The 24,515-nt window shown below is 37.9% G+C and overlaps 1 long non-coding RNA gene across 1 annotated transcript; it reads left to right on the top strand.

Moving 5' to 3' along the window:
• The first annotated feature begins 22,802 nt into the window (after positions 1–22,802).
• LOC145512276 (uncharacterized) lies at positions 22,803–23,719 on the top strand. The gene is made up of 2 exons (XR_014058447.1): positions 22,803–23,419; positions 23,492–23,719. It is a non-coding gene; the product is annotated as an uncharacterized LOC145512276 (long non-coding RNA).
• The last annotated feature ends 796 nt before the right edge of the window (positions 23,720–24,515 follow it).

The following is a 24,515-nucleotide window of genomic DNA, read 5'->3' as shown; positions in this document are numbered from 1 at the left end:
TATAGTAGAGTGAAGTTTCAAAGAGGGGTAGAAAAGGTATGAAAAAAAGCCTAGAGTGCATCCTTTAGCTTAACCTCTGCCTTCTATAGCAGAGCTTCTTTTTTAAAAAGTTTGCAAGCCAATATGTCTAACTTCATCAGCCTCAATTAAGTTGGTGAAAGAAATAGAAACAGGAATGCTGAACAGTATAAGCTTCCCCTATGTGATAATGAAGCAGGATATCAATTTCCATCACAGTTTGGGAAGCCCTAGGTAGATCCAATTTCCATCTCCTTACAGATAAGTCTGGCTCTTCAGGAAGTTTTGTAAACCCTAGGTCATATTTAAAAGAAAAGGAGGAGTTTCCCAGTTTCTAGGTATTCAGTATGGCTTACTGTGTTTTCACAGCTTTGGCATAGAGGAATAAAAATATTTGCATCTTTGATAGGTAAGCAACATCAGTCTTTTCTAGAGGCTTAATATATTGTGGCTCAGAGCATGTACATGTGTTGGAGATGACACTTGTGTTAAAATGGGCCAAATGCTTATAATCCCTGGACCTCAATTTTTCTAAAATAAGGGTAAAAGCACTACTTCACTGGAAGTTTGTGGGGCAAAATAAGGTGTTACATATGGCAGGTAGGCAAACACCAGCTTCTCTACTGAGTATCTGTTACCTTGTCCCCTCTGTATCCTTTCCTCCCATTTAAGATTAGAAGATTAGAAAATGGGGTGTGTACCTCCCCAGACTCCACCTGGAGTGGAATTGATTGGCCCATAGTTTGGACATGTGCTCCAAGCCAGTCACTTATACTCCTTACCTGAAATGGACCCACAGCCACAGGCAAGAAAGATGACCTCTGTTCTGCTACACCTGTTAGATCTGTGATCCTGAGGGTGTTCGTTGTCCCACCAAAAGAACGAGACCTACACAAAGTAAGCCAAACTGAAAGATGGGTGGGTGTGTGCTCGGGAAGACAGTGAAAGACGGTGATCATTTCAATTTTGGATTCTAGCTCTGCCTGAAACTATATCTAGTCTTGGAATTGTCAGTTATATCATCAAACAAGTGTCCAAACTTTCACATTGCTTTATCTTATTACATTGGGGTTCTGTCACTGGCAACTGGAAGTTCTGACTGATACAGTCAGTACCCATGAACCATCCTGGGGCTTCCTTACACTCTTCAGCCATATCTTCGTGTAATTAGGTTTTGTGGGGGGAAAAAAATCTTTTGCCTGATTCTGATGGTCATTTCTTCTCTTGATCATAGTAAGGATTGATCAATAGGATGAGGAATAAAATAAGAAAATAAAAGTAAAACTTTAGTCTATGATCTACTTTAAATTTAAAAATAAGGTTGTAGATTATGTTGCTCATCTCAAGCATGATCAGAAAGTTGCTTTTTGGTAAACATGACCTAGTAAATGGGGAATATGGTGCTTCTTTTTATATATTGTACTCTGTAGAAACTTGCCAAGCTTGCTATAAATACCTATTTTGTCACAAATTTTTAATCCTGGTAAAACTAGTTAACATCTTAATGATTCCATTTCTCTTTTGGTAAAATGTGGAATTTAATAATAAAACACAACTTCTAAAGTTGTTATATGGAATAATTGAGAAAATGCATGTACACAGCTTAGCTAGTTTCTCGTGCAGACAATACCCTCAATAAATGGAAACTTACCATTGCTCTTCCAAAGGGTATTAACCCACCTGATTTTACCAACTCTCTCTCTCTAACAAGGAATTGCTTCCCTGCTTTGGGGAATGACCTGTGTTTAGGTATACAAATTACCAAAAAACACATTCTGACTCTTTCTACTTGGTCTCTTCATAACTAGATACCCCATCTCTTCTATAGCTTGTCTATTGCTTTTAAGCTGGGTTTACTTGATCAAATGCATCTAACTTAATGTGGGTTTAAAAATGGAATCCAAGCCAGCTGTACTGATTTGGAGTCTATAAGCATAATTATTTTTAGGAGACCCTGTAGAGGTTAACATCATTATTTTGATTATGAATCACATATAGAACACTTTATTTTTGCAAAGAGCTTTGGCATGGTTTCATAATTTAAAGTCAAAAGTGACTCAGTGGGGGATGTGTCACCCATTACAGATGGGGAAAGAAAAGCCAAAGGGAGTTAAACAATTGCAGAGCAAGTTCATCATTAACCAAGTATTTGGACATGGGTTTCGTAAATACTTATGTCTGCGTGAGACTGACTCAACCAGGGAAGTGAAAATTCACACAACTGGATATCATTCGTTTGTCTGTTTCTCTCTCTCTCTCTTTTTTTTTATCTCTAAATAAACATTTTGAGGATGGATTTAATTAGCAGAAACAATCCATGTTAATGGTGGTACAACAGTGACTTACTTGACAGCAGTTCATAGGTTTAAGAAATTAATTAAAGTAACTAGGTCATATTGATTTGATAATGATATTTTAAATTATTTGAACTAATTTTTTCAGTGTTCTGTTCTTCATCCATTAGTCAACCATAGCTATCCTGAAGTCATTTTATAATTGTGGTTTTCATTATTTACTCCTCATCTGCCTGTAACTGCTATCAGTTGACCATAGGAAAAGCAGTCCTATCTAACAAATCATGAAATCACAGATTACAACCTGTTTTATGACACCATATTTGCTTAAATCATACATTCAGAAGAGAGAAAGTCTCATAAAATTTAAAGGCTGGATTTTTGAAAAAATATACAGTGTTTCTACATATGTAAATTTGAGGTAAATTAGAAAACTCTCCAAATAGATCAAGTATCTTTAGGAGCCAGAAAAATATTGCTTGCAAAGAAAGCTTTCTCAAAAATGAGAATTAACTGCTTCCTATTAATATAACCTGAGTGAAGGTTTACATTTCTTTCATGAAATGGTATCACTTAACTGAAAGTCATGTAAGAGAAAATTAGGTTCCTCACAAATATTTACTTTGCTGCTTACAAACAAGAGAAAGTCAATCCAAACTGCATTATGTAGAAGAGCTACGATGCTGAAAAGCTTAACTGTAGGAGACTTCCCTGGTGGTCCAGTGGCTAAGACTTCACCTTCCAGAGCAGGGGCTGAGGGTTTGATCCCTGATCTGGGATTTAAGATCCGACATGCCTCTCGGCCAAGAGACTGAAACATAAAACAGAAGCGGTATTGTAACAAATCCAATAAAGACTTTAAAAAATGGTCCACATTAAAAAATAATTTAAAAAAAGCTTAGGTATAGGCTCCATAATGAATTTGATCCAGGAGTCCAAATGATATCAAGTTTTGGCTTCTCTCCATTTTTTTTTTTTCTCTCCTCATATGATGAATTCAGGCTCACATTCTTTTGGTTCTAGGTCATTAAAAGAGAGAGAGCGAGAACTTATATTTCTCTAATCATTTAAACATAAAGCTTAGGTCTGATTTTTGTTTATCGTTAAGGTTTGGACTGAGTTGAATCACATAGCCAGCCACCCCTAATCTATTTTGCTCACTGACTTATTTCTTTCAATAAAGAAATAAGACTTTTTTTTTCCAGAAATAAACTTTTTCTGAATTCTAGAAAAAGTGTGAAATATAGTCCCTTCTTATAATAAAATTTCTATTAACACTTACATTTCTAAAGTTTCTGTGGAACAAACAGCTCATAAAATATGCCAACTGAAAGAATCTATTCCAAAAGACAGCTGGCTCCTCTACTTAACTGACTTTTTAAATGTTTTGTTTTCTTTTAGGATTTATACCATTTCTGCAATGTGTCTCAAGATTGTGCGTTATATGATATCTGAGAGACCCTTTCTATATAGTACACCAAAACTTAATTCAAGGCAGCCAAATTAAATCATCCCAATGATTTAGTAATTTCCCAAGAAGACCTTCAGACCTCAAATTAAAAGGAGTCAACTTCAGCGCTTAATTGTTTTTACAGTTTTTTTTTTTTCTTTATTGATTTTAATTAAGGTCTTCCTTGTCTGAGAGCTTGGAGGACTTTCGCTGTCTATTGATATAACTTTATTTGAAATCAGGTTGACCAGAAAGTCACACAGACCTAATAATTTTGCTGGAGAAAGTTACTCTGAAATATTGGGAAACAAGAATCTGCTTTCCCTTTTCAATGACAGTTGCAAGTGCATATTGATTTCTGTTAAATGTCTCTTGAGTACCTAAGAGGCAGCAGTCATTCTAGAGAATATGGAATGTAAGAGCTTAACACCGTGGGCATAGCTTTGGAGAAGGAAAATCTTTTTGGGAAGCTGATCTTTAAGTTTCTTTGTAAGAACTAATTTCACAATTCTTCAAATCAGTTCAAATTTCTTATTCAGGAAAAGAGTCCACAACCTTTTTCAACTGCAGAAACAGGCATTCTTGGTCATCTCCTTTCTTCAGGGACTTCAGAGGCTAAAAATATGTTCACTATAGTAGTTTGTGGAGTGAGTTGCCATTTCCTTCTCAAGGGGATCTTCCTGATCCAGGGATTGAACCCCTATCTCTTGGGTCTCTCGTACTGGCAGGTGCATTCTTTACTACTAGCGCCACCTGAGAAGCTCTTGCTGTTTAAAGTGGAGGATTTGTGGTTAGAGAGATTAGTTTTCACATCCCTGGTCCAAGACTCACTAGTACACAGTGTCAGATAATTACATATCACCCTCAAACATCAGTGTTCACATCTGTGAAATGGGGAAAACAATTCTCTATCTTAAGTCTGTATATATAATGTCATTTTCATTTTCTGGAAATTAAATTAGTAGAAGCAATGCTTAATGATATGTAAATATCATTGTGCAATATGTGTAATGTTATAATTTTGTACAAAAGAAAAGGGAGAGGGTGACTACTTTTAACTTGCATGACTAGGGTGAAGAGGGTAAGGCACTTCTCTAGAGCATACCACTTAAAAGAATATTAGAAAACTCAGTAACCAAGATAACAGTTCAATGCAATATTTTATAAAACTAAAAATTAATATAAAGTACACAATAAACAAAATATAAAAATGTTTAATGAGGATATATTATAGAGTGATATCCACATGATGCTGGAATAAGATATGCCTCACATTTTCCTTCCTTTAACATCTGAAATTCAGCATCTCTCTACACAGAAAAGCTGCAATGAACATTGGGGTGGATGTGCCTTTTTTAATTATGCTTTTCTCCAGGTATATTCTTAGTAGTGGGATTACTGGGTCATACGGTACTTCTAATTTTAGTTTTCTAAGGAACCTCTGTACTGTTCTCCATAGTGACTGTACCAATTTACATTCCTACAGCAATGTAGGAGGGTTCCCTTTTCTCCATATCATCTTCAGCATTAAATGTTCATAGAATTTTTAATGATGGCCATTCTGACCAGCATGAAGTGATACCTCATGGTAGTTTTGATTTACATTTCTCTAATAATGATGTTGAATATCTTTCCATGTGTCTTTTGGCCATCTGCATGTCTTCTTTGGAAAAATGTCTAGATCTTAATTGACGTTACCACCAAAAAATGATAATTACATGACATGATGGAGGTGTTAGCTAACGCTACAGTGGTGATCATATTTCAACATATAAATGCATCAAATCAATACATTGGGCACCTCAAATTTACACAACATTATATCTCAGTTTTATCTCAATCTGAAAAGAATAAAAAATTAATAGATGTCAGAAGGGGAACAGAAAAGATATGATTTAATCCTAAGTTTTTCTAGTGTCAAGGCTCATTGGCCTTACTGTCCTCACAGTTCTGTAGAAAAGGTTTCACAGAGGAAACAAAAACCCATCATAGTATTTGAAATAAGGGCAAAGTAGTTCTTGGCAGGTAAATAAAAGGGCAATGGAAAGTCCACTGGACACTGGGAACAGGCTGTGAACTGTGAGTCCAAGAACTACTATTAAAACCCATAATTGTAAACTGCATTATAGCAATTAGAAAAGTTGAGAAGATACAGGAGGGAGAGACAACCAGATAATGCCAAGGGTCTTATAGGCCATGCCGTACTGAGTGTCAAGACTTTATCTGGTGAGATGAATAGACAGAAGTCATTGATTCTCTTCATTTTAGATACTTGGACCTAAAGTGATTAAAGCCCCTTTGCCTTATTTCTGAGATCCTTAGTGTGATTTTTTATTGTTTTAAAGATTATGTTTGTTTATTTGTTTTTTTAATTATCATAAATAAAATGGAGTAATAGAACAGTGCTTGCATATAATTATCAGTCAATAAATGCTATTGGTATTATCATCAATATCTCTTTATTATTATTTTCTCAGATGATCTTCCCTCTATGCCTTTCATATTAAACTTAAGACCACCATAAAGACCACCCAAGTGACCCAGAGGGCGGTAACAGACTCCGGGAATCACCCTGTGTGTTCTTCACTGCAGTCTCCTTGACCTGTATTTTATATTTTCCACAGAAACTCCTTCAGTCACATCCAAAAGCCATCAATTACTAAAATACCAACTTCCAGACTCTGAGCTTCTATTTTACTTATATCCTGCCAATTGCCCTGCCAGACCACTGTACATCACTTGTATAAATTATCACATCCCTAAAAGTGTTTACCCTTTAATCCTGAGAGATTTACTTTATGTTTAAAAATATTTTTATATTTTATACTGAAAGAGGAATGTGCAGTTAACATTTCACGACAAGGGCAAATGGATAAATATCTGTTTAAACCCATCCTTGAGTTACATGGGAAGAAGACTTTCTTCGCTCCATGCCAACTTGGGAGGAAGGGCCTTTTCAGGATACTCTGTATATGAAAATGTAAGACTCTCTCAATTGTGCAGCTGGCCCAACAGCTTCAGTCTCTAGAGGAACTGAGATACATAGACTTATTATGTAATGTAGATGTAAGTGGTACTTTATTTTTATTCCTTTGTTCTGGGAGGTGTTATATATTGAATCCTTAACTTCAGGGACTCGTCGAGTGACTCAGCTGAGCCATACTTACCACTCACGTGGAATATTGACCAAATCTGATAACATTTAATGACACATACTGAGATTATTTTTAGAGGTATACATGTGGTCAGAAAAATCCCCACAGCATGGTTCAGTTGCTATGGAACAGACAGAAACCAGGTATGGTCTGAGATGTTCAGAATACAGCTCTTACTGTTAAGAGATCAATTTATGCAATCAACAACAGTGAAGACGTGAGAGATTAAAACCACCCAAGTGGCAGAGGTAAAAGTCTGAGTCATTACACATATACTTAATCCTTTTTTCTTGAGAGTTTTGCTTTGATCAATTTATCTCAAGGTGGCATCTCATTCAATATTTGTAATTATCTGATTCTGCACAGATATTCTTTCCTTATAGGAATATCAAGTTTTGAACAGATTACATATTCTGCTTTTAGTAGAATAAGGACTGTTGTTTAGTTGCTCAGTCATATCCAACTCTTTTGCAATCCCAAGGACTATAGCCCACCAGGCTCCTCTGTTCATGGGATTTTCCAGGCAAGAATAATGGAGTGGCTTTCCTTCTTCAAGGTATCTTCCCCACCCCAGGATCGAACCCATGTGTCTGTCCTATATTGCAGGCTGATTCTTTACCACTGAGCCACCTTGGAATCTTGGAATAAAGATAAGGGACATTACATAACTTTCCCATGATCTCAAGACAAGTCTCTGTAATGGCAATCAAAAATTTCAGGCTTATCATAGTAATTTTGTATCTGTGAATTTTATATGTAAGAGACATTTTCCAGGGCAGTTGAGAAGCAAATAGAAGAGAGGCACATGCTCAAGAGCTTATTTTATAGTAAGAGACCATGGTCCAATTAATAAGTGCATCTACGTGTGGTGGAGTTAACCATACTGAGGGATAGCTTGCCAAGGATACCAGGAAAGGATGAACAGAGAAGGAAACCAACTTGACTTCTCCAACTGTGAAAGGTAACTATCATTAAATTTGCAAAGGATGACAAAAATAATCATAGTAAAAAACAGTGTTAATTAGCTGGTAGTTAACTAAGATCACTGCATCCAATACCATTACTTCATGACAAACAGATGGGGAAACAATTGAAACAGTGGCAGACTTTACTTTCTTGGCCTCCAAAAGCACTGCAGATGGCGACTTCAGCAATTAAGACACTTGCTCCTAGGAAGAAAAGCTATGACCAACCTAGACAGCATATGAAAAACAGAGAAATTACTTTGCCAACAAAGGTCCATCTAGTCAAAGCTATGGTTTTTCCAGTAGTCATGTATGGATGTGAGAGCTGGACTATAAAGAAAGCTGAACACTGAAGAATTGATGCTTTTCAACCGCGGTGTTGGAGCAGACTCTTGAGAGTCCCTTGGACTGGAAGGAGATCCAACCAGTCCATCCCAAAGGAAATCAGTCCTGAATATTCATTGGAAGGACTGATGCTGAAAATGAAGCCACCTGATACTTTGGCCACCTGATGCGAAGAACTGACTCATTGGAAAAGACCCTGATGCTGGGAAAGACTGAAGGTGGGAGAAGAAGGGGACAACAGAGGATGAGATAGTTGAATGGCATCACCAACTCTATGGATATGAATTTAAGCATGCTTGGGGAGTTGGTGATGGCTAGGGAAGCCTGGCGTGCTGCAATCCATGGGTTCACAAAGAGTCAGACAAGACTGAGTGACTGAACTGAACTCAACTGGGGTAAGACTTGCAGATCTAGATTATGCCAAAATGTCCTGAATACTAACAGAATATCCAGAATTCTGCTTGCAAAAATATATCCCACTCCAAATGGTCTTTGAGGTGGAAACATACAAAATAAAGCAAAGGAAGGCAAACAAAATTAGTTTGAAGCCTTAATTCCTTGTAAGGAATTTTGGTTGCCTCGATTGGATAGTAGAACTACACATACTTCAAATTTGCTTATGCATATATCTCAGAATATAGTTAATTTGCTAAGTGGTTTTGGACTAGCCTGTGGTTTCAAATTAAAGAGCATTAAAGATACAATGTCTATTTCTGCTTTATTGACTATGCCAAAGCCTTTGACTGCGTGGATCACAATAAACTGTGGAAAATTATGAAAGAGATGGGAATACCAGACCACTTGACCTGTCTCTTGAGAAACCTGTATGCAGGTCAAGAAGCAACAGTTAGAACTGAACATGGAACAACAGACTGGTTCCAAATAGGAAAAGGAGTACGTCAAGGCTGTATACTGTCACCCTGCTTATTTAACTTATATGCAGAGTACATCATGAGAAATTCTGGGCTGGAAGAAACACAACCTGGAATCAAGATTGCTGGGAGAAATATCAATAACCTCAGATATGCAGATGACACCATCCTTATGGCAGAAAGTGAAGAAGAACTAAAGAGCCTCTTGAAGAAAGTGAAAGAGGAGAGTGAGAATGTTGGCTTAAAGGTCAACGTTCAGAAAACTAAGATCATGGCATCCAGTCCCATCACTTCATGGGAAATAGATGGGGAAACAGTGGCTGACTTTATTTTTCTGGGCTGCAAATCACTGCTGATGGTGATTGCAGCCATGAAATAAAAAGACGCTTACTCCTTGGAAGGAAGGTTATGACCAACCTAGATAGCATATTTAAAAGCAGAGACATTACTTTGCCAACAAAGGTCCGTCTAGTCAAGGCTATGGTTTTTCCAGTGGTCATGTATGGATGTGAGTGTCGGACGGTGAAGAAAGCTGAGAGCCGAAGAATTGATGCTTTTGAACTGTAGTGTTGGAGAAGATTCTTGAGAGTCCCTTGGACTGCAAGGAGATCCAATCAGTCCATCCTAAAGGAGATCAGTCCTGGGTGTTCATTGGAAGGACTGATGTTGAAGCTGAAACTCCAATTCTTTGGCCACCTCATGCGAAGAGTTGACTCATTGGAAAAGACCCTAGTGCTGGGAAGGATTGGGGGCAGGAGGGAAAGGGGATTACAGATGATGAGATGGCTGGATGGCATCACCGACTGGATGGACATGGGTTTGGGTAGACTCTGAGAGTTGGTGATGGACAGGGAGGCCTGGCATGCTGCGATTCACGGGGTCGCAAAGAGTTGGACACGACTGAGTGACTGAACTGAACTGAAAGTTACAACATATAGGACTGAATTCTAGGGAAATATAATCCAGAATGTCTAATATAGAACCTAGGTAAGCCTCCGCTTTTCTTAAGCTCCGTGGTAATTTTGATTTCTAACTAGTTTGGGCAACTGTTGCATAGACCCTTTAATTGAGTACAATGATTCTGTTTCTAACATAAGTGGCCTAAACCACATAGCAAAAGTCCTAGTGGATGTTGTGTCATCACTGTCCCTGTAATATATGTATCACTGATATGAGCTGAGAAATGTGGGTGTGTGTCTGTGGTTTGCCCTGGAGGAAAGGTCATCTGTCAATCCACTGACTCCTCCCAGAGGAGGAATTCTGTTTTGAACAACACTTTATACTAGGATTGATTAACAATGACAACAGTAATCAAAATACAAGGGAAATATAGATACTGTAACTGAGGAATCCATTAAGACCTCTGAGGCTTCAGAGAGAAGAAGTGACTTTCACTCGTAAGAAGAAATAAACGTTCATGTGCTGAAGAGATATTTTTCAATGCAATTGAGAGAGGAATGGAAACAGCCTAAGCGAGATACATACTCATGAGTTTAGTTCATTGTGGGAGGCGATGATCCTTTAAATATGCAGGGTGTGCTTTCAGAACTTGTAATGAATTTCACCTTTAGACAATTAACAGAACTGTGAATTAACTTACTTCAGGAAGGAGGTATCCTGTGAGTTCAGCCTTTAAAGATGGCATGTGTGAGAAAGAATGGAGTTTAAATTCTGCACTACAAATATAGAGACTGCAGATGGTCAAATAATCTTATCCAGAACATAGAATTCAAGAATTTAAGCTTCCCAAGCATTTTCCATTAATTCTATTACTGTTAATATAAATTGCTCTTAACGAGTTTTAAAATTAGAAATACTGAAGGGGAAAATACGTTCTTCTTCTATTGGTAGTGCAATATGGAAGGCTTTGGAAAATACACAGATTGCACAGTATTAATTTACTTTCATTGTCCAAAAATTAACAATAGCTTTGTTACTCTCACCATGCAATTCTTAAAAACAAAATGATGATGCAAGGGTTTCATGTTTACATTACTTGTCATTGTTGTTCAGTCACTAAGTTGTGTCCGAGTCTTTGGGACCCCATGAACTTCAGCACACCAGGCTTACCCAGAGTTTGCTCAGACTTAATGTCTATTGGGTCAGTGATGCCATCCAACCATCTCATCCTGTCGCCTCTTTTCCTCTTGCACTCAATCTTTCCCAGCATCTAAATACTTTATAAAATACCCACCTAACTCACTTTCACCTTTGGACGCATTTTCCATTTTTCAGGTCCTTTTCATAACACATGCCCGTAAGTACTCTGACCTTCATTGCTCCTCTTTCACTGCTTAGATTACATTTCGAAGAAACGTGGTAAGTTTTCCTGAATGAAGATATGCAAAGAAAGCTCATTCATATCTTTGTTTAATGTTTAAAACAAAAACAGATTTAGAATTCCCTTTGAAAAGAAGCTGCCCAGAAATCTTGGACCTTTTGTCTAGAAGGGTAATAAATTTCTGACGTACAAAACTGAACACTGAATGAAGCGTCTGTATTCTCCCAAGAGCCTATTTCATTCCTCAGGAGTTACAGAAGAGTACCCCGTGTCTATCATGAATACCCTCACCATACAGTTCTAATGTTTATACAAAACCTGTAGAAATCCCTAAGATTTTAGCTATCATTCTATTTCTACTCTCCAAACTAATTTGAGCCTTTCAAAGTTATCCCTCATATTTTATGAAGTCTCCCTTCTTCGCCTCATACTCTCTGGAACCGTTTACCTCCATCATCTCTTTCTTCTTTATTTTATTTAATACTTGATTTTCTATTCTCTACCTTGCTGATTTTTTTTTAAACCTCTGCTTGACTAGCCAGAGACTAAATTTCAACTTAGTGCATCCTCCTTCCCATCTTTCTAGAACTTCAATATAAACTAAATCACTGCAGGTCATGGGGCGATCATGTTGACCTATGTTCCTCCTCAGATTGACGTGCCCCGTGTTCCCATTGGGCATGCTCATGTGGTCAGTTGTGTCCAACCCCATGGACTGTAGCCCTCCAGGCTCCCCTGTCCATGGGTTTCCCCAGGGAAGAATGCTGGAGTGGATTGCCATTTTCCTCTCCAGGGGACCTTCCAGACCCAGGGGTTGAACCCTCATCTCTTGTGTCTCCTGTATTGGCAGGCAGGTTCTATATCAACGGCACCACCTGGGAAGCCCATGACTTAAGCACTTTATACAATGCCCACCTAACTCACTTTCACTTTTGGACACATTTTCCATTATTCAGGTCTTCTTTATAACATCTGAAGTACTCTGACCATTGCTCCTCCTGCTGTGTTTAGATTCCAACAGCTCATGTCTTTTACTGAACTCCATAATTTCGGTGTTTCGTACCCTGTATGTATATAACTTTTTATAATTTAGATCATTTTCTTATGATAAATTTGTGTGGCAGGTATTATCTTCCCCAATTATCAGATAGAAAAACTGAGGCTAGGTGAGCTGATCCCAATTTTCAAGCTAATAGATGGAGTATGCAACATTTAGATTTTGGTATTCTAACTTCAATTCCTAAACATTTACTTTGATGCCAAAATATTGTATTAATATCATCCATTCAGGGTGCAATTTTCATTTTTCTTTATTTCAAACTAAAATAAGAGTTATCTAGCAGAAGTTATCATGTCTTATACATATTCTAGAAAAAGAATACTAAATATACAGCACATTTCCCACTACTTTCTGATTAACTGTTTAACTGAACAGAATGGCAACCCACTCCATTATTCTTGCCTGGAGAGTTCTATTGACAGAGGAGCCTGGTGAGTTACAGTGCATGGATTCGCAAAGAGTCGGACACGACTGAAAGACTATCGCTTACTATAAATTATCATTTCGTCTTACTTATATGACACAGACTCTATTTCATCTCATTTGCCCAATAGAAGTTCTATTTCTATTCTTCAGTCTCAGAAGAGAAAAGCATACAAATATTTCCCCAAATATAATGAGAAAGGTAAATACTTTCTGCTTGGCTTAAAATGATGGCCTCTGAGTCAATCCTTCATGACAATCTTGTCTGGAAAATCACTGGGAAGATGAGACCAGTAGATGGCTCTCTAATTCCTGAGTTACAAAGGAGAATGAAGCTAACACATTTGACTGCTGGAGAACAGATTTGATTCGATTGCACCAATGACAGGAATAAACTTCATGCACACTTGCTGAAATGGGACACTTTCTGCTGTTTTGTCACGTCCCTTAAAATGAGAAAGCTATTCTTGACCCTCCTCGTCCTTGACAAGTTCCAGAGATAGTTGAAGGCATCAGCACCGGCATGAAAGACAATTTGTTCAGCTTTGGATGGAACACTGGCTTCATCAATGCAGAGCAAGTTCTTCCCCAGGATTTCAGCCTACCAGGAGAACTGGAACTAATAGCAGAAAATGGATACAGCTCCGTTTGTCAGGTGACAGCCAGTTGCCTGTCACAGTGTGACATCTGATGTCACTGCAGAAATGCAGGACTTGTTTATTTTTACTAAGATGGAGATGGAAGGCAGGGAATTTAGAAACATGAGATACAGAAAAAGAAAAAAACAGTATTTCAATTTCTCCTTATAGATATTTCTTTTAAAGGGGTAATGTCTACTCAGTTTTCAGAGCTTCTCCCATGTCTGCTGATTTTTTTTTTTTTAATAACCAGCTTAAAATAATCAAAATGCCATAAAGGCATATTAAGGGTGGTATATTTTATTCCCCTTCAATAGTGCTATGCTTTTTGTGTTTTGAAATGAAAAAGTTTGAATGCAGAGAAAATAGTGTTTTTAAAGTATTGGCCAAACTATATTGCAGCTCTAGAAAGAAAGGAAGAAAAATCATGTCTTTACATATGCAAGGATGTATCTGTATAAACATGTTTGTGTACATACATGGTTTCAAGCCTTTACAGGCGATTTGTTCCCTTGTACAGAGATCATTACAGCTCTATTACATGTGGTACATTCCGCCACTTCTTTACGGAAGTCAGGTTTTGAAAAGCCTCTAAACAGTCCTAGCAGAAGATAAATACGTGTCCTGTCAGAACTTACTTCTTCATGTTTTGAGATGTGGTTCATTCCAATATCGCCTCTCTCAAATAAGACAGGGGATGCCTGAGATGCTGTCTTTGCAAAAATCTGCATGAACAGGTAAGGAATTCCTGAGTGTGGTTTCTAATGGGTGGATTGTGAAACTTCTGCCTAGCTTCCACATTCACAGTTACTTTATGCAATGTTGAAAGGCTCTGAACACATATGATTTGAATGAAAGTAGCATTATACATATTTGAGGTTTGGAGTGACACAGCCAACTAACCATTCATACAGATAATTTCAGTGGCTAGGGCACAACAGTGCTATTTAACATAGCTTACCAATCTCATAAGGTTTGAATATGATATGAATGATCACAATAAGCCATCTCAACTATTTCTGTGCAATTTGAGGTTCCTGAATGTTCCAGGTCTCTCTAGGATAAAGGAATCTGATCTGAAACAGGAACAGACACCACAGGATATCAAGAATGCACATTTTAACCAGAGCTCATGTAGCCTAGCCTCCCTTGCCTGAAATTCCAAAAGCCCACATCTTGGATTCGGCTTCCTTAACCACTGAGATTATGAGCATTGAAATCAGCCACTGTGTGCATCAATTAGTCAAATTTCAAATCCATGAAATATGAAAATGAATAGTATTTATCTTAAAAAATTTATAATAAACATCATAATTTTACAAAGCTTTTAACTCTTTGGAGAAAAGGCCATCTCTGTTTTCCTTCTTTTTATACTGTTAGTTTTCATTATTTTATCTTTATCATATTCATTGAAGTGAGTGGATAAGCCCAGATTCTCCAGTCTTCTGATTATTTATATAGCAGGGGATTTGATGAACACCCATTGTGTTTCTGGAATACTCTTTGTCATGTGGATAAAGTGGACTTTCCTCAAGTTTGAACTGTTCTAGGGACTCAGGGTGGATAGAACATACTCTAAATAGATAATAAAGTGGATGCTTTTTCTTTTTGACCTGGAGTATACCTGGGAAAGCAAGGAACTAAGGTAGGTGACAGGAAAGATAGAGGGAGAAAAAAATCTCATATTTCTTCATCTTCTATTTATAGAACAACTTAAAATGAAAACAGTGCTTACGCTTTGCTTACAATGCCCAATAATACGTTTAGTTGCTTCCGTTATTGAAAATCATACCCCTTGTAGGAGCAGTCATAGCAGGTGACACTGACCTAGCATAACATCATTTGTGGAAATACCTTTCTATGTATCCTGGAACTGATGACTAAACCTGAAAGCCCAGGACAAATATTAGTCCATATCCTGAAGAGGGAGATGCCCAAAGTGAGGGTCTGGTATCTCCCTTGGGGTTAGTAAGAAAAGGCTCGGTGCCCTAACCTGCACTCCATCCTTTGCCCTCCTAGACCTGATAATGTTGAGAATAGACGGAATGTCTTATAAATCAACTATACCTCAATATTTGTTTTAAGCTTGAGAAAATAATAGGAGTTATTTTCAGATCTGAGAGGCATGGAGCTGAGGAATCCCAGGGCTTCCCCTCGGACCCCCACCGGAAATAGCTAAAGATCGCCACATCTAGCGAGGGCGGTGTGCCTGTGTGCTTAGTTAGTTGATCAGACCCCAAGGACTGCAGCCCGCCAGGTTCCTCTGTCCGTGGGGATTCTCCAGGCAAGAACACTGGAGTGGGTAGCCCTGCACTCCTCCGGGGAAATCTCCCCAGCCCAGGGATGAACCAAGTCTCCCCTACTGCAGGTAGATTCTTTACAGTATGAGCCACCAGGGAAGCCCATATCTACTGAGGGCAACACCAAAAGAGCTGCTTTACAAACATGGAGGATGCTTGCAAGTGTTATCTCCTTCCCATATATCGCTTTTGGTAGTAAACTTACTAATTTTTTTTGCAGCTAAGTGCTCTAAGGAAAAGAGAACTTAGGAGATCCCTGATCACAGAGAGGGAGCAACAGTGAAAATTCCAGTACTTTCACATTCTGTTCTGTCAAAACTGGCTGTGTATTCTATGTGACCCAATAGATATTGTAGAAGACAGTTTAGCCACTAACCCACCCATATGGTAACTCACCCATATGGCTGGACTGACCACGTCACCAAAATGCTATGAGTGATCTCACTGAAAAACAGGAACCTAGGGATGGGTGGGGTGTGGGGAGCTCTGCCATATAGAGTGGCACTCAGGAGCTTGCTTAAAAGCACTCAGTCTTCGGGTCCAAGACAGAGCTGCCATTAGATACAAACAGCAAGGCTGGAGATGTACTCCTTTGTTGCCTGTGCTGGGTCTTCATGCGGCACACGGGCTTTCTCTAGCTGCAGTACCATGGGCTTCTCATTGCAGTTGTGGAGCATAGGCTCTAGGGTGTACGGGCTTCAATATTTACTGGCACACAGGGTTAGTTGCCCTGAGGCATGGGGGCTCTTCCTAGACCAGGGATCAATGTTGTGTTTCCTGTATTGGCAGGCGAATTCTTTACCACTGAACCATGTGGGAATCCTGAGATGTGAGTACTGACTTCAACTAGTCTCCATTCTTAGTAGCTCAACAGTGTAGAGAAACTGAGACTGGCCCAAGAAATCAGTAATGATCCAAAAAAAAAAAAGGGGGGAGATTCCTTGTAACTCATTGTAGATAGTGGTAAAGGAAAATTTAAAAAAAAAGTATTTCAAGCTTTCCTCCCCACCCTCTATCCCCACGATGTACAAGGCATGCACCAAACTACTATATGAGGAGTTAGCCATGGCCATAACCCTTAAAAGCACATGAGTAATGAGGACATTAACTCTTCATTTATTTTGATGTCCCAATGTCCTGTTCCCTGCTCTAAATGTCAGTGTCTCATTAATGTACATGAGTGTTTTTAGATATTTGCAACGATAAAATGACTGGCTTACATGATACCAACTAGCATACTGGTTTTATAACCTATTTTGCTTAAATATTATTTTTGCTTCTAGGCAACTCATAAATTAAGAACAGATTTTTGCCAAGGCAGTGAGTGACTGAGCTGTAGTGATGTCACTTGCTCATCTGATTCCTATTAAACTTTCAGAGATTTCACAGCTGAGTGTTCCCCACCATCTTCCTCAGCTGTTCTTTGAGACCAGCGTTTTTGTATCTCTCTCTTTCTCTGTGGCAAACCAGTTTGAAAAGAATCAAGACTCCAGGGGTGAGGTGGAGAGGTGAAAGACAGAGAATTCGCTATTAAATAAATTAGAAATTGTTGACAAAGGAGATTTTTTACCGCAATGTGATTGCACTTACCACTGGAATGTCTTTAAAGGGGGTATTTAAGAACGCATTTTTGCTTCGCATGTACGTCAAAATGTGGCCTGTCCTGTCACTCTCAAACGAGGGGAGGGAAGGAGACGAGCAAGGCGAGTTCTGAAAAGAGGTGATGGGCGCTTTAAAGATGTCTGACTGTCTTCCCCAGTCAGCTGGCCGCACAGAGGATGTCCACCCCCAGTCTTCCTGTGACGGCACATTTTTGCGCAGCTTGCTACTCCCACATAGAAAATACGCCAGCCCTCACACATGAATAATTTGATTAAACATAATCAGTCAGACTGCTTGTTTTCGGCAAATAAGAGACATTTCGTTCTCTCATTGAAACATGGCTTATTTTACTTGTTCCCTCTTCAAAAAGAAAGAAAACAATAAAAAAAACTGTTATTCATGTACTTTAAATTTATTTTTGTTTACGGTATGCACATGTGCTATACATTATTAAAAACCCTCATCTGAGAAACCTAGCCCTCGGAATATAATTTTTGACAGTAATATTGGGTGAGAAGGTAGGCATTTCCCATTTCGAATGTTATGGAAATTCTTATAAGGAACATGCCTATTTCTGTAAATAAAACAAGATGCCATTCTCCGAAACCGACTCTTCTTTAGGGCTGAGGAAATTAACCACAGATTTTGGAGTTCCGAAAAGAATCGGCTAATGATAACCAATCAGATTTGTGTGCAAATTACATGCGATCTGTGTAGACAGATACAACTGGAAAGATACTGTGAAAGTCAAGAACCTTAGCTAAATTGATAACACAAATAGATGCATATTTTCAAATGCAAGACTCCTAAAATAAGCATAGAGTTTTAGTCAAGCATGACCAAATTTTTCACAAGGCCCATCTAACTTGTAATGTTACTTTTATGATTTTCTCATACAATACAGAAACCAAGCTCCATTCTCCTGAGCCATGCCTTCTTCCTCTGGGTTTGTAATTTCCACTAACTACACCTCTGCATTCAATAAGAAGGTAGGTGAGAAATGCACACAGGGTTGGCTAGAACGTCTTCGTAAGGCTTCATTATAGTTTCCAGTCCACATTGCTACCATAAAAATGGTGAACAGACAGAATTCTGCAAACAGTTTAACCAACAAAGACTTCCATCTTCAGAAATCTGCAGTGATAAATATTGTATAGATGTGGGAGTCATGTAGATACTGAGTTTTGCAAAATGCACACATTTGAAGTTTAAAATAAAAAATAAAATACAATTCACCTTCAAATTATTTTTCTCTCAGCATGACTAGATGTTAGCATTTCTGGGGCGAAAGGCCATGTAGCTTTTCTCACATTCCAATTAGGTCTGACCTTTAGATTGATACATTTCTAAGGATACACTTATTTTATATATAACTTGATATATTATTTTTTGTGTGAATTAAAAAAATATATTTCTAGAAATTTTTTTCTTTTATTATACCATAACCAGAAATTGGCTCTCCACCATACTGCTTCTTCAGAGCTAAATTATGTAGACAATTTGCTTAGAAGGTGAAAGACGCATAATAAAACAGTAAGCAGCATATAATTATTTTGAGGCCAGGTTTCCACTACTTGTTAGTGAACCATGGCTAAGTTTTTTTTAGCTTTGTTATGCCTTAGTTTGGTTAATTATGTAATGGATAATAATTATACCTAAACCAATCAATCATAAGGAAATCAACCCTGAATATTCACTGGAAGGACTGATGCTGAAGCTGAAGCTACAATACTTTGGTCACCTGATATGAAGACCTTACTCACTGGAAAACACTCGGATGCTGAGAAACGTTGAGAACAGGAGGAGAAGGGGGCAACAGAGGATAAGATGGTCGGATGGCATCATCGACTCAGTGGACATGAGTTTGAGCAAACTCTGGGAGATAGTGAAGGACAAGGAAGCCTGGTAGGCTGTAGTCCATGGGGTCACAGAGTCAGACACGAGTGAGCTACTGTACAACAACAATGAGGATGAAAGAAGGGGAATAAATGGGACTAAAAAGCTGTTAAGAGGAATAAATGATTAGTATTTGTAAAGAATTTATAACTATACTTGGCACATAGTAAGAGCCACAAAAGTGCTTGCCAAACCATTAAATAATGCATTTAGTAAATATTTTTTAATAGCTAAATTGGCTACTTTTTAAAATAAGTACTCTTAAAAGGAGGAAATAACTTGTAGAATTCAGTCAATACACTTTGATAAAGCATAATTTTCTCTGATATAATCTAACTCTTTCAGCCACATATATAGGCACAAGCCCCTCTGAGCTGTGTTTGGTCCAGAGGGCTTTCCAAAGACAATGAGCTCTACAACAAAATGCCTACTTTGCATCTTTTTTTTTTTCTGTGACACACTTCTCAGCTTCTTAGCCTTCATACAGATATGATTAAAACTACAACACCGAAGTATAATATTTCTGTTTTCATACATTGTGTAAATAAATTCTCTGAGACCAGAACATCATCCAAATACATTTCTCCATTGGGAATACCGTTTGTAGAGTAAATGACTTATGTTATCACCGTTGTTATTGCTATGTGCATTTATCCACTTTAGAGTGTATTTTCATTGTAAAAAAATTAAGGTTCTCAACACAGTCACCAAACAAAAATTTCTCTTGTGTACGTACTGAGTGAGCATTTTTAACTGGCTGATAATTCTCTTCATTTTTTTCCCAGGTTTCCTCTAAAGGTATTGTGGCCTAAAAATATACTAAGACCACTGTCGTTGATGTAAAGAATTTTAAATGCAAATAAAGCTATTTTATGTCATAAAAATAGGAACGGTGAAGAGGAAGCCTCCTTTGGAAATTTAAGGGAAGCCAATATAGGAGAGTATGTGAAACTAATCACATTGGCTTTTGGAGCATGACGTTTTGGACTTGGATTCCAGTGTTATGAACCATGAGAACTTGGGCTCTGTTCTTTTATTTCCCCATCTGTAAAATGGCAATGAAAACATCCACCATGTAGGAATATTAAGGGGATTAAGAACTGCTTGGTGTAGGGACTGGAGCATAGTCAAGTAGCGTTCTTGTTTTAGATAGTTGTTACATTAATCAAGACAGCCAATCACATGTTATAAGCCCCTTGAGGACAAGCACCACATACCCCACCATGTGCACTGAGCACCCAATAAAATCATCATTGATTGGCGGCAAGGCAAGCATCTGCTTCCAAAAAGATTACAGGATAAATCAACTCGATGTATAGGTAGTTCATGAAACGTTGAGCTGGCTTGAGCAATACTACCACTGAAGTCTAGTACTGCTGGGCTTCAGTGTTATTCACCGGATAGAGACATTTGCCTTCATTTTGATCAACATCTCAGTGTTAATTCCAGGTGATCTGGAAAGACAGAAAATGATGGATATCTATTTGTAACAGTATACAAATCATGATAGATGACAGGATCTTGAAAACTCTTCCTTAAATGTGTTTATATTCCCATGTTAACTGATAAAATCTGTTTTAATATTTGAGGCATTTCCTGAACTTCAGTTAGTATAAAAATTTTTTTAATTATATCATTTGATTTTTTTCTTCTCTTGAATAAATTTCATATCATGGAAGTCAGGACTGTTTTAGAAATCTCTATACTTGGTTTATTTGGAGTTCCATGAAACTCAATGTGGTTGAGCAGAGTCCTACTTTAATAGATGCGTCCTATAGAGGAAACACTGTTTGTTTTATATAAAGGAAATATTTTTGCTATTTTCTGTCCTATCCATTTGCAGAGCTGGACATAACTTGAACATAATGTATATGTTTCCATTTTTATTCTCTGACAAGCTGTTGTACCAGAGAGTGAGTCACGGTAAGAAGGCCTGGCTTACCCTGAAGGAACATTATTTAGAAATCTAAAAGGCTTAGACCAAGGATATGAAATGGCCAATTGTGAAAAAAGTTCTCTTATTTATGCATTTTTTACTCTGTTAAAATTATGCAAAGTAACATTTATAAAGCTTTGATTGTGACTAAATACAGGAGTGTAACTGAATACAGGTATCACATATTACCATAGTTTTCTCTTTCTGGTTATTTCTTGGGAGATTATAAAGCTGGGAAATGTAGGCTTCTGTGGTACTCCCTCTTATTAACTCTTTTTGGATCTCACTCTTAGAATTAAATCCGTATTATTGTTTATTTAATTTTAGAAAAGCAAACTAAACAATGCTTCATAGTACATTGTATTGGTCTATTTACTCATTTTTTTAATGTCTCGCTTTCTTCAGCATATCAGAGTGCAGGCTGCCCATCATTAGAAGCTCTGTTCGGTTTGACTGCTATTTAAACAATGTTAGGCAATAAAATGTGAGTTTAGAGAAAAAGGATAATCGGTACAGACTGTAAATATTTAAACTGAAAATTAGACTTCAGGACCACTGATCAGTATCTCTGAAAAATGTGTCTGGGAAGTTTATTGATTAACATTTTGGTAGAAATTTTGAAGAAAAAAATTTTCAGATAAATCTTACAAATTAAAAACATTATTTTAACAATAAGACAAATAAGCAGCTTGATGGAAAAAAAATGGGCAAAAGGCCTGAACAGAGATTTCAGCAAAGAGGCACAGATTGTCAAGTAAGCTTATGAAAGTATTCACAACGTCATATGGGAATTTGCATCAAGGAAATGCAAATTAAAAAAAATTAAAAAAAACAATGAGATGCCACCACACACCAATTATCCGAAATTTGGAACACTGCCAACATCAAGTGCTGGTGAGGGGACAGAGCAACAGGAACGATCAGTCATCGCTGGTGGCAATTCAAAACGGTATAGCCACTTTGGAAGACATTTTAGTGATTCCTTACGAAACTATACATACTCTTACCATTTGATCCAGCAATAATCCTCCTTAGCATTTACCTAAACGAGATGAAAACTTATGTCCACACACAAATCTGATATAAATGAATGTTTATGCCTTCTTTATTCATAGCTGTCCAAACTTGAAAACAGCTAAGATGCCCTTTAGCAGGTGAAGGAATAAATTAATAATGGTGCATCCAAACAATGGTATATTGATTAGCACGAAGAATAAATGAGTTATCAAGCCCTGAAAAGACACGGAGGATATTTAAATGCATACTACAAAGTGAAAGAAGCCAATCTGAAAAGGCTGTGTACTGTATAAATTCAAGTATAAGCTGTATTGGAAAAGGCAAAACTATGGAGACAGTGCAGAGCTCAGTGGTTGCGAGGGGTTGGAAAGGAGAGCAGGATGAACAGGTGGAACATGAGGCGTTTTGGGGCCAATGAAACTGCTTTGTATGATGCTGCAATGATGGACACATGTCATTAAATAGTTTTCAAAATCCATAACATATGCAGCACCAAAAATGGAACCTAATGTTAACTACGGAGTTCAGGTGATTATGACACGTCACTGGAGGATTCATCTAGTATGACAGTGTACCGCTCTGGTAGGAGATGCTGATAACGGGAGAGGCTGTGATTGTGTGGGAGTAGGAAGCATATGGAAAATCTCTGCACCTTCCACACTTTCTTTGTGAACCTAGAACTGTTCTAAAAATAGTCTACCTGAGAAAAATTTTGAGGCTCAATCTAAAATAATATATAGAAGAGATAGGGAAAATTCTGAACATTTCACTAGATGTTTGAGGATCTCAAATCTCTTGCAAATATTTATGATGATCTTTAAGTCTGCCTAATCAATGTAATTTAAATATACATTCAGATCCTGATTTATTCACCAAATATTTATTGATGCCTGTCTGTGATGAATCAAGAGATTGTGCCCGCCCTAACCGACAGTGCTGGGGGAGAAACAAATCATTAAGTAATCATAAATGAGTGTCACAAGATTGATTTTAAATGCATATATCATTATGAAAGCATAATGGAGAAATATGCACATCTTTCATAATCAAGAAGTCAGGGAATTTTATCTGGAGGCTGTGGCACAGGTGAATCGTGACTCATAGGAAGCAAAAGCCATTGAAAGGACATGTCCATGAAAATCTTACTTCTGACGGAGTGACTCTCAGGTAACAAAAGCCCTTGATTTGGCTCTGTATTTTTCAGTGCAGTTTTAATGCTTGTGTGTGTTTCCTTTCCAGAATAGTCCTTCACAGAAGAAGTGATGAAGCCAGAACTGAGAAATGAAGTGAGAAACTTTTGTAAATTCTCTACTGCACAAACAGGCAAGAGAGACTGAGTGACTTCTTCCCTTTTAAGAGTGTTAACTGGACTTAGGCTTTTTACAGAAGCATGTGGAGGCAACTGTTCATAGATGCAGAGCTTGCAAAGCATTTAGAATAGTTGTATTAAACTCACCTAAACATAGACACTGCTTCTTGGGCCAATCTCTAGTCTGAACTTCATTGAAACACTCAATGAATGATCATCCAAAGTGGGGAAGGACCAGATGGTGGCTTAGAGCTTCCTTCGAACTCTGGAAGGGACACTTTAGAAATACCCAAGTCATCTTTTCCAATATCTGATTTGGGTTACTTACATTACTATGAGTGACATAGCTAAGGTGGAAGTGGGGAAGAGCATTGTGTTCTACTTGCCCAGATGTCATGCTTAACCCAAATACTCTCTTTCACTTCTATAATATCTAGACCCAAGATGTCTTTTAAAATATTCACATCTAACATTGATCAATCCTGAATATTCATTGGAAGGACTGATGCTGAAACTGAAGCTCCAATACTTTGGCCACCTGATGTGAAGAACTGACTCATTTGAAAAAACCCTGATGCTGGGAAAAATTGAAGGCGGGAGGAGAAGGGGATGACAGAGGATGAGATGGTTGGATGGCATCACTGACTCCGTGGACACGAGTTTGAGTAGGCTCCAGGAGTTGGTGATGGACTGGGAAGCCTGACGTGCTGCAGTCCATGAGGTTGAAAAGAGTTGGACACGACTGAGTGACTGAACTGAACTGAACTGAACATTGACATTTCCAGTTCTCTCAAATCTTCTCTTTTCTCTGAGACACACTTCATTTGCTGATGCCAGGGTAACTGAACTTTCTCATAACAAGTCTGATCCTTTATGAGCAATATATAAAAGAAGAACTTTCTGGTTTATTTGATTTCATTTGATTTTTAGTTCTTTTGAAATATGGAAACATTC

The sequence above is a fragment of the Giraffa tippelskirchi genome, chromosome 7, assembly GCF_054371585.1.
Source record: "Giraffa tippelskirchi isolate mGirTip1 chromosome 7, T2T-mGirTip1v1.2.pri, whole genome shotgun sequence".
Classification (NCBI taxonomy): Eukaryota; Metazoa; Chordata; class Mammalia; order Artiodactyla; family Giraffidae; genus Giraffa; species Giraffa tippelskirchi.
This window is presented reverse-complemented; position numbering and strand designations above follow the sequence as displayed.